Source organism: Quercus suber, unplaced genomic scaffold (genome assembly GCF_002906115.3).
Source record: "Quercus suber isolate HL8 unplaced genomic scaffold, Cork oak 2.0 scaffold_38, whole genome shotgun sequence".
NCBI lineage: Eukaryota > Viridiplantae > Streptophyta > Magnoliopsida > Fagales > Fagaceae > Quercus > Quercus suber.
This window is the reverse complement of record NW_027069503.1, coordinates 393,070-405,335: the sequence shown is the minus strand read 5'-3', so window position 1 is coordinate 405,335 and position 12,266 is coordinate 393,070. Positions and strand designations below refer to the sequence as shown.

General features: G+C 31.4%; 1 long non-coding RNA gene across 3 annotated transcripts; it reads left to right on the top strand.

Annotated features, from left to right (window-relative positions):
* Positions 1–8,056: 8,056 nt before the first annotated feature.
* On the top strand, positions 8,057–10,969 carry LOC136066529 (uncharacterized). Of its 3 annotated transcripts, none has more exons than XR_010628022.1 (3): positions 8,059–8,131; positions 8,431–8,532; positions 9,472–10,969. It is a non-coding gene; the product is annotated as an uncharacterized LOC136066529 (long non-coding RNA). The 3 variants fall into 3 exon arrangements; XR_010628023.1 differs by having other exon boundaries at positions 8,075–8,532; positions 9,472–9,850; positions 10,413–10,969; XR_010628021.1 differs by having other exon boundaries at positions 8,057–8,532.
* The last annotated feature ends 1,297 nt before the right edge of the window (positions 10,970–12,266 follow it).

The window sequence follows — 12,266 nt, the reverse complement described above, 5'->3', positions numbered from 1 at the left end:
TCATCTATTTTAGTATAAGTGTGTAGAACTAATAGAGAATTACTTTGAGCTTCTTGTCAATTTCTCCATTTATAGATAAAAATATGGTATAGAATCTAATTCTATAGAGAATCTAATTTCTCCATTTATATTATTTCTTGCTTTTTTAGACATATCTAACTCATGTAATAATTGATTACACTTTTTTTTTTTTGGTAACATACTATGAACAATAAAGGACTTAAATTGTATATTGAATTGTGTATTGTACATAGTAGAGGAAAAAACATTAATTATCTCTCTTTTATTTTTTTGTCTAAGATTTGGGACTCAACATGTCTACCGTCTTTCTATTATTCTCCAAAAGAAAGATTCTCCTATGATGCTAGACTATTTTCTTTTTGGTTTGGGAAGTAGAAGAAAGAATTAGGCTTATTTTTTCTATTTATTTTTTGTTTAATTAACAATCTATTTGTCTCCATTTAAATTCTTTTGCTTTAAGTTCATGGAAATGTTTTTTAGATGAGTGAAATTTTGTATGTATTAATGATTTTTCATTTGCTTTAAATTTTTTTACTTTAATTTCTTTACATTGATTATTTTTCTTTGTCAATATATATTACTTATTGTCATTTTTTTTTTCACAAGAAAATGATGAAGACTCAACTCTGTTACATAGAGATGATGTGCCAGCAATAGATTTGGGGTCCATAATATCTGTTGATGATGTATATATACAACTTGATGAAAGTATGTTCATCAATGACTACTTGTTTAATGAGGAATGAGATACAGACTCCGACCATGAAAAAGAAATATATAGTGATGATGATATTTCAAGCTTAGATCAAGAAAAATATTTATCTGGAAATGATGAACCTATTGGTGATCTTGGGGATGAAGATTAAGTTGAATTTTGATGCAGGTTAAATTTTGTTAAATACATAAAACTTTTCATATCTTCTCAGTGATGGTATTTTTGAAAAATAAAAAAGTTAAAGTTTTACTTGGATGTTAAAACTATTTTGGACACATTTTTGTTAACTACTTTAGTTGACCTTTACATTGGCATATTCTTTTTATTTCAGGTTAAAATGTTGCATGCCTTGGGCTACCGATGATGTTAAGGGGAGATACATTTTATTGCAAGCTTTGTTATATATCTTCTTGAAAAATTTGCTATTATTTGATTAGTATTTGAGAAAGTGGATTTGAATTTAAATTATATATATGGTATTGAACTTGGGTATTGTTTTTCCTTATTAGCAGTTATAGATTGAGCAATTGTATGCTCCTATGAGTATTTGTGATTGAAATTTTGTGATATGTGGGATTGTGGTTTATTATTTCTCATTAGGTACCTATGTAAAATTCAGAATGTAAATTTTAAAGAAAAATTCAAAAAAATATAAAATATTATTAGCGACGACATTGTCGTTGCTAATATTTTATCATATCATCAGTGACAACAAACAATATCATTGCTAAGAGCATCCATAGCAGCTGTGGCAAAAATTATGCCATTTTGCCACACCAAAAGCCTACTTACTATTTTACCACATCATTTTACAACATACCATTTATCAAATGTTCTATATTTCAATTCTATACATTAAAATAATATTTACTACACATTAAAATAATATATTAATTACTCCCTATCATCCTCATCCTCATCCTCATCGTCAACAACAACAACAACGACACAATCACCATTGCCGCAACAATGGCCACCAACAACCACTGCTGCAACAACACCGATAGCCACCACCGGCACAAACCGATATCCACCAATGCCACCTCTTTTTTTTTTTTTTTTTTTTTTTAAAAAAAAAAAAAAAAAAAACAGAGAGATCGACACAAACCCACATCCACCGACACAAACCTGAGATTGACGATGGAGAGATCGGTGTGGCCAGAGGGCGATGAGAATGCCAGACGAGAAGCGATGGAGTCTTCAAACGAGAAGCGATGGCGGCGGCTTGATCGGTGATGGGAAAGTGGAGATGAAGGCAGTGAATATTGAATAGTTGACGATGCAAAATGAAACCGGTAAGAGATCAACGATGACGACCGGCGATGACGAATCAAGATCAACAATTTATAAGGGAGAGGGAATTAGTGAAGGGAATCGGTGAGAGAGAACAGGGGTGAGAGAGAAGAGAAAAGAATAAACTGAAGAGAGAGGGAGGAGCTGGATCTGATGTGAGAAGAGAGAGAAAAAATCAAGATCAGAGGTGAGAGGAGAGAGAAAGCCAAATAAAAAATATTATTTTGGTTTACCACATCTGTCCATACCGTTGCAAATTTGCAGTGGTATGGACACAAATGGTATAATTTTGACACATATGCAACATCTAATGGGAGCTATTTTTTGTGTTTTATGTGGGATATGTGCCAAATATTTAGCATTTGGCACATATCCCACATCTACTGTGGGTGCTCTAATATGCAATTTTTAGTGATGACATGTTTGTGGTCACTAATATATCATTATCTGTAACGACAGCAAGCTTCGTCACTAGTAATGACATATTAGTGACAACAAAAATGTCATCATTAATAATAATCTACTAGTGATGAAAAAATATTCATCACTACTAATGGGCTAGTAGCGACGACATTTTGTCTTGGGTTCTTGAGTTATTTATGATGACAATTGTCACTATTAGCGACGACTTTGTTGTCGTTAATAGTATTGTATTTGCAATGACATTAATATCGTTACTAAAAATCTTTTTTGTTACCATATTTGTTTAACGAAAGTTAGCAACGATATTTTTCGTTGCCAATATAAGTAGCAATGATATTTAAAGCATTAGCGATGACAATATGCTGTCACTAAAAACCAAATTTCTTGTAGTTATTAGTGTAGTTTTTTTGTCCCTCCTGACATTAGAATAGTAAAACAAAGACTATACACAAACTGTACCATGATATGAAAAAAAAAAAAAAAAAAGAAAAAAAAGACATCTCCCACTTAAGTAAGTCTAGAAACACAACAAAATTTTACAATTTTNAGGAAAGGTACCGTGAATTCACTAAATTGAGATTTTTTTTTTTTTTTTTTTTTTGGTCTTGTGTGTGTGTGTGTGGGGGGGGGGGGGGTAAGGTATTTCAGGTTTGAGAGATTTGAGTATTTTTTTCCACCTCCTAATCATCTCTTATTGCATTTAGAGATAACAATAAGTTACATAATTACGTGATAAGATGGTTCCAAGATATCATTCAGCAATGAGGATAAAATTAAACTCAATTTTCTTTCTTCTTTAAGTTAATTTTGCAATAAAACCAAAGCAAATAATATTGCTTTGACCATATGGTTATCACTATTGACTGGCACAAACATTTTTCACAAACACCTACTGTGCATATAACTATAAACTATCATAGGAAGTTTTAAATTTCAAATAATTTACCACCTATATAAACAAATAACATCTTTCCAAATAATAGGAATTCAATCTTAATAGCTAACATGAAAAACTCAAAACCCACATCCCAAAATGTCATTAAAAAAATCAACACAAATATGACTATGAATATTTGTGTTAATTTACTGTTATATTGGTGTGATGCCACGGTTTAATGTTGGGAAGTAGGAATTAAGACTACACAAGCCAAATCCGAGAAGAGAGAGAAAGAGAAAAGCAGTTCACTATTAGTGTGCAGTAGCAGAGCCAGAATTTCAGTTTAGGAGGAGCAAGATTAAAAGACAATAATTTAAAAAAAAAAAAAAACTTAAAAATATTAATCAATATTACTAATAAATTATAAACAACAATAATTGTCATAAAAATATATTAAAATTTAAACAATTGTAAAACAACCAATTCATAGTTACTAACAATTAAAGTAAAAGAGTCATCTATGTACACAAATTTTAGACATCAAATTTGATTCCTTATAATAATTTGAGAAAATAAATTTTCAACTTTCTTTCTTTGTACTTCTAATTATTTAAAATTTAGCTTTATGGTAAAAACTCAAATTTTGAAACTCTGTGAAAAATAAGAGATGGAGGTGAGAAAGATAATGGATTCTTTACTGTTTTAGTACCATACAAGACATTATTTTGTGTAAAATTTGAGTTTCGCGAGTGGTACCTGAAATGAAAGGAAAAAAAAAAAAAAAAAAAGCTTTAAATGTTGGTCAAAGTGTACACATGCTTTAACTTAAAATAAAAGATGATAGTTGGTGGCCATTTATTTCAGTGTTAGGCTAATTGATAAAAGTGGGAGTAGTTCTATTAGTAACACTAAATTATGCTAATATTTTTACAATAAATTGAGATGTTAGTACATCATAGGTCAAAATAAAATAAAATAAAATAAATTATTCTATGATCCATCCCAAGTAAAAGCATGAGTGTTATGAAAAAATTGTAAAATTTTGTTGTGTTTCCAATGGGTCCCACTAAGTAATGATTAAAAAAAAAAAAAAAAAACTCTATATTGATTCATTGTGTGGGTTTGGATTCGACTAAAAGCCACGTTTTGCGTTTTAACTTTTTTTTTTCCTTGCACGTGAACAGTAACATCACATAGGTTTATTATGCAGGGGACAAAAATTATTGCTCACGCACTATTCATCATTAATGTTCACAGCACTGTTCACACGCTAAAAAATATTAAAAATGGGTCTCACCGTACTATTCACACATTTAAAAATTATTTTGTTACAGTATTTTAAGTTTTCAGTTTTCTTTAAATAGCAATCTGCAAAAACTTGATGGATTAGACAAAAACATACTACAAGTCTACAACTATAATATAAAGCCGTGGGTCCCACTTGGTAATGATTAAAAAATAATAACAACTTTGCTACACCTACATGGAATAGAAATCAGTACTAGCGTAGAACTCTGGAAAAAAAAAAAGTATATATAGGGTCTGTTTGAATATTGCTTATTATTGAAAATTGAAAACACTATGTAAAATAATTTTTAAATATGTTAATAGTACCCTGGGACCTAGTTTAACTTAACATTTGCATTTTTTCGTACTTGCAGGTCTCGTGAACAATGCACGAGACCCACAGAAAAACGTCAAATGCAGACTCTTTTCATTTTTCAGTGCAATCCAAACTCAACCATAATGCAAACAAAGTACGCCTCCCATCAAAAAGAAAAAAATTTCTTTTCATACCAGTCTCTTTCTTTGGACCTCGGAGTTTCTGTGGAGTTTTTAAAAGCATTCAAGTTGGGTTTTTAAGTCACATGTTCAAATATTCACAAGTATGCATACTCTTAATACTTTTGCTTTGATATATTTATTTATTTAATTTTTTGAAGAATAAAATTATATGTTTAAACTGTTTATATTTACATGAATTTCTTGATTTGACTATTCTTAACCAAAAATTTATAATTCAAATTATATGTTTAAACTATTTGTATTTATAATGATCTCTTAATTTGACTATTCTTAATCATAAATTGTAATTTTTTTTTATTTCTTTTAATAATATGACATATATATTTTTAGTTAATTGACATATAGTTTTATTTATTTATTTTGTTATTAATATTGATTAATTTTTTTAGATTAATTTTTTTCTTTCAATCTTGTCATCCGGCCTAAATTCCTGACTCCGCAACTAATAGCTAGGGTTAGAATTCAAAAGGATAGGAAGGGGTTATGACTTTAAAGCTCTTGAAAACATGTTTACAATCACAAACGTTGAACCTCATAAGACGCTGTAGTCAACCATTTAAGTATTGGTGATCTATCCCATCCACGGGTTTGGGCTAAAGCCGCTATCGTGTTCTGAATGATCAAAACCAAAGAGGTTTTTATTTATTTATTTATTTATTTTTTAATCCCAGTCAAAAAGAGTTTTTATTTTTTTTTTTTTATTCTTTTTTTTAAATCCCAGTCAAAAAGAGTTACCAGCTATATGATATTCATGATGATTCAAATAAACATAAGCAAGTCTTATCCTTCTCTCTCTTGCTTTTAATGATAGTGTCTCTTTTGGTTCTTTTGGTTAATTAAGTCAAGGATTTATCTTTGGGTAAAAATGAATGTCAGCAATTTGTTGCTTTATTGTTGTATTACTATTAGTATTACGGTATTCCCTCAACAAAAACTGTAAGCCTTTTGTGTAATCTTATTTCAAGAATAATAATTTGATTATTATTTTTCAATATGCTCATGTATATATGCATGAATTACAAGCTAGCTAATCATTATATATTATAAGTCAAAATTGTTTAAAACACAGTCCTATCACTAGTATTCCCTATACAAGCATTGTTATTATGATCATCATAATCAAAGCGTGATCAATTAATCATAAAAGGAGTTAATGTTTTGTGCGAAAGCTCAAGTACGTGCCTAGAATTTATGCCAAAAAGACAAAAATAAAAAATAGGGATCATCTAAATTACACCATTAGATAGTGAATCAGCCTTTTTTTTAGCATGACATCATTAGATAGTGACAATCGGCCATGCATGTTCTATGACTAAGCTTATTATAGGTATAGAAAGGGAATAAAAGGACGTACTTGTGGCCATTTAAGTCCTGACTAGAAAATATAATCAGATAGACACGAATAATTTCGGACTTCTAGTGTTTTAATCTAATCGTGCCGTGTAATGTTTGAATTTGTCAATTAAATAAACTATTATAACACAATAATGAAATATAAATTTTCGTTAAGTTCAAGCGAGCCGATTCCCCACTAGCAATATTAATGTTCAAGTGGACAAATAATTTTGTCAAAAATTTTATAAAAAAATTTGTCAAACATCGTTTAATGCTTGATCTCCAAATTCTACTTCACAAAAAAAGTATTAATTAGTATCAAATGGCTTTGTATTTTGCTAAATTGGTTCTTATATTTAAGTGTATATTAATTGTTTGACATTTTTATTCGGCTTCTACTACTTGTCAGATAGATTAGGCATGGAATTGAGTTTTCTCTGAAAAAGTCCCAGAACAGAAGTGTTGACCAGAAACTAGTTTGTTTTTAGAAAAATATGAGTCTTTTCTCGGACATGCATGGAACCAAAAATATATACATGCGCTGGTTCTATCTTTTGATACAGCACACAAGATGAATCCGCCGTGTATGATTTCAATCTTGGACCAAAGTTGATTGCACAGATTGCTTGACTAGCAGTGTTGCTATGGAATTTGGTATTGGTTTGGTATAGTGAATCAATCTAATTTATATTGACAATTCACAAAGGAAATTTTGGATACTTCGTAATGTTTTTTTTTTTTTTTTTGGTTACAAACGAATTTCAGCTAATTTTTCTGATATTTTAGAAAGGAAACACAGAATATTAAGCAAAAGTACACGAAATAAGTACTATAATACAACCATATCAGCTTCATTATGAAACTTACCATTTTTAAATCTAAACCATTAATATAATATTGTTTTGATCTGGACTGTTCATGTAATTTTAAAGAATTTTGGTTACCGGTTAAACAGGTTTTATATATAAATAAAAAATTATAACATTCATCACACTTTTCTCCTCTCTCATGTTTGCTTCACGCTTGCTCCTTGCTCTGTCTCACGTTTGACTTTCTAAACAAAACTCTCAAATCAGGAATTTTTTTTCTAAATAACAATAAATATTAAAAAATTTAGTTAGTTGTCACGTTGCAAAAGAATTTTGAAAACTAGCATCTCGAGTGTCTAAAACTCAAGTTCCAAAATAAAAATCAAGTTTTTGAGGGTTGATTTGTAAAAAAAATCCAAGTGAAAATCGAGTTTTAAAAACTCGAGTTCCGAAAATGCCGCTATAGGGCTTAAAAACGTCAGTATAGGGCATAAAAACGCCACTATATGGCTCACTGAACCTGGTATTGAACAGTTCTGAAAAAATTTTGCAGTAAAACGCCGCTATAGGGCTTTAAAATGTCACTATAAGACTTAAAAACGCCACTATAAGGGCGATAAAACTAAAATTTTTTTTACATGGAACTCGAGTTTTTAAAACTCGAAATTTATGTAAATGAACCTCGATTTTTTAAAACTCGAGATGCCTAATTTCCTTTATAGTTTCACGCGTTGTCTAACTAACCAAATACCCCTCTTTCCTATGATTATTCTGCACATTCCCCCCTCAAATCAGACAACTAAAACCATACCCACAGAAGAACCAATCGGCGGCACCACCCACAATCTTCAGGTTCTCTCTTTACATATGATTAACGCTGATATGGGTTTATATTATTTCTCTAAACTTTGTGGGTTTATGCTATTATTGTTTTGTTTGAGTTTCGGTTCTTATATATTTGACAAATTAATCTATTCTGGTTTGTTGGTTTCTTCTTTTTCTTCCATTTTTGTTTATATTTTTTTATAAATAATCTTGAGTTTGAATCTGGAAAATTCGACAAGAAGTATTTAACTAATTAGGAGTACAGTTATGTGTAAGTTCAAAGTAGCTTAAATCTTTTTTTACCTGCTTAGTGCTTGCCCATTTAGATAACAACATAAGGATCACTGCATCTGACATCCCTGACTGCAAGGTTTAACCCTCTATGGACCTTCCTGAGGTTTGCAGTCATATCCTGGCTTTCCTTCGTGGTAAGTCCTTTACAACTATGTTGGTAATATGAGTTCTTTATATTGGGTCCTGTATTTTTTTTTTTCCTCGTATGATTATGAGATCATGTTAACTTAGCAACTTGTCATGGACATATCTACTTGAGATTCTTTACCTGTTTCATGTATTTGTTACAATATGACATGATTTGGGATAACTTTTGCTCGTTGTCTATGTGGTCTATAATTACATTCATTAGGAAATGATTTTAGATAACTTTAGCTATTCACAGGATACCAGTAAAAGAGAATTGATGACTTCCAAGGAAGACAAATAATTTTTGGTTCGTAGAAGTTATTTGGGTGAAATTTAATGTGTGGGGAAGGTACTTTTTGGAAGAAAAAATGCCAACTAAACTGCCTTATTTATCATTATGCCTTTTGTTTCTTCTATCATAAATGTGAACACTGCATAATCTGCATTATTTACAATATACGCATGACATATTAGGGGATATGTGCCAAGACACAAAATGTTGCTGAGCAACCAAAACTAATCTGCTTTCTATAGTTTTGTATTGAAATCATGCATTAGTGTTTTGCTTGGTTATGTTGAGTGTGGTTCTTAGCATTTGACTTTTGTGATATAAGAAACTGGTAAACCATTCAATACGGTGGCTTGGAACTGCAATATTTGCTTCATTGCTGTTCAGAGGGCAGTTTTATATTTATAAGATCAATAAGGGTTTAAAAAGGGGAAAAGTTAATTTTTTTTCTTTTTCTGAGATATTTGCATCAGGTTTTGGAATGGGGAAGGGAAAGATATGTCAATTTTTTTTTTGCATGGGTTCATATGTGTGATAGACCTAGTGCCAACAAATGAATGTACTACAGTTTTTTCTTCTTTTCTTTATATCATTCTTTTGAGGTCTCAAGCTGAACCATGAGGTTATAATTTACACCCTTTAACTGTTATTGCAGAAGCCGAAACTCCCAAGTTAGGCAAGTCGCCAATCTCATCTGGCAATGAACAAGGTAAAGAAAGCAATGGGATTGCTGGGACGGGCCGGATCCTAGTTGGCTAAAATCTGTTTATTCAGAGAAGGCCCCTCAGTTGGACAGGGCACCCGTTGTATTTCCTCGATTCACAAAGTTGCATTTGGCTGAGGCTCAAGAAATGCATAAACAAAAATACGAAGAAGTCCAGGCTCTAGACAAGAGCACATCAAGAGTACTATGATATGAAGATGAGGATGCAAGCAGATATTAAAGATCTGTTACTAAAAATGGAAGCTACAAGACCATCTTGAATTGTATTAGCCGATCAGTAGTTCTTTCTATAGAATTGTCATCTTCTCAGGTAATTGTACCCTTACTGCTGAAGGTTCTATGTTGTATTATAACATCATGTGTCCTATTTGTTATAGTTCATGATTAGTAGGTGAATTTTCTGTTCTAGGTTCTGTAAACAAGGCAACTAGATTATAAAATTTTCTTTTGTCAGGTCTCTTAGTCTTAGGCAATTTGGTGGGTAATTTCTGTCAGGTAGCTACCCCACCTCAAAGGAGCAAAAGAATAAATTATGAAAGTAGTGTATGATTGTACAAAATTCTATAATAATCTTTATTTTCTGATGTGCTATAGATGGAAGAAACCACTTTTATTTGGATAAGTTTGTCTTGTCAATGGAATTCTCCTCTGTTGAACTGATGGGACATTAGGAAATGTGTTATAAAATACTGTTGGGCTTTATAGAATTTCTTACGCATACTTATCTTGATTTGTGATATGCTTGGAATGATTAGATACCATGTAGTACTTTGGAATATGTGCTTGTGCTGCACTATAGAAGCCTAAATAGCTAAACATTTACTGGCTGCAATTGTTTCCTTCTAATTTACTTTGATGTCATTCAATGGCAGAGGAGATGCTTGAATCAACAAAACCGAGGATGACTAGCAACTTGGCTACTCTAGCTTCTACGTAATACATTCTTCAATCTCTTTTTCATATGTCATTGTTTCTTTTTATGTGGCATGGTTTTTAACAGGTCTCTAATGCAAGTCTCATTTATCAAGAGCTGAGGAATTGAAAGGCAGCAGTGATGAGAGGCCTGCTCTATTTAGTGCAACCCCTTTGAGTCAACAGTGATTGAACTAGCCAGTGGTTCAAAAACAGGTCTTCAGAATCAACCATATGCAGAGCTAACAACACTTATTTCCAAGACCAAGGAGTCTCTCCCTTCTTAACCAAAAGAATAAATTATGAAAGTTGTGTGTGAATGTACAAAATTCTATAATAATCTTTATTTTCTGATGTGCTGTAGATGGAAGAAACCACTTTTATTTGGACAAGTTTGTGATATACTGTTGGGCTTTATAGTAAAATCTCTAGATCTTATCCTTACAGTTGCCCCATCTCTCTCTCTCGTTTGCTAATGATGAGGTTAATTGAAATTCAGAGTTTGCAGTTTGCTTAAGTACTCCAGCATACATTTGGTAGATAAGTCAATTTGATTTTAGCATATATCTTTGACTTCTCATTTTCCAAGTGCCACTACATTTTAATCTCTTATGATGAGAGATCCACGATAGAATAAAATACATATAATAATCCTCAACCCAAAATAGTTTGCATGACCAAATACATCCAATTTATGACTTTTACTCTGTCCAAGTGCCACTACATGTGGTTGATTACGAATGGTGGAGCATAAAATAGAACATAGTAAGAGTAAGATAGAGGACTTTTACTCTGTCCATTTCACCTTGCATTACAAGCTGTGGTTCTAAAGCTCATTGTCATTTAATTATTAACATTTAAAAAAAAAAAATTAGAAGGAATTTACATTGTGGCACTGACTATGCACTTAGGGTTGTAGGGTTATCTCTAAATTACTCTATTTGTAATTGTGTTGCCTAAATGATTTTAGGGATGTTTGGCAAATTATAAAGCTTGTTTAGATTGATACAAGCTAAACTGAAAATGAGACTATTAATCTAGTTTGTCTAGAATCAAAACCAGTTTTAGTTAACAGGCAACTTGTGAAAATGTCAAATTTGTACACATGTGAGGATGAAACCGTCAAATGTGAGAATGAAACCGTTAAATGTGAGAAAAAAAATAAGGGAACTACTGAATGTAAGAAAAGAACCGTCACATGTGATGTTGAAACTATACAATGTAAAAATGGAACTGTCAAATGTGAGAAAAAAGTAAATGAACTATCCAATGTGACAAAAAAAACTATCACATGTGACAAAAATAGAGCAGATATGATGTTGGTACTGCTTAATATGTCAATGGAATCATCAAATTTGAGAAAAAAATAAATAAAAGAACCACTATATGTGACAAAAGAATTGTCAAATGTGATATTGAAACTACACAATGTGATAATTGTACTGTCAAATGTGAGGAAAAAAAAAGGGAACCATCTAATGTGACAAAAGAATTGTCAAATAGGATGTTGGAACTACACAATGTGAGGATGAAACCGTCAAATGTGAGAAAAAACGAAGGGAATCACCAAATGTGAGAAAAAAGTAAGGGAACCACTAAATGTGAGAAAAGAACTGTCGCATGTGATGGTGGAACTGTGGTGGAAAAAAATTGTCACATGTGATGGTGGAACTGCATAATGTGAGTATGGAACTGTTAAATGTGAGAAAAAAGTAAGGGAACCACCAAATGTGAGTAAAGAACTGTCACATGTGGTGCTGAAACTGCATAATGTGATGATAAAACTGTCAAATGTGATAAAAAACTAAGGGAAC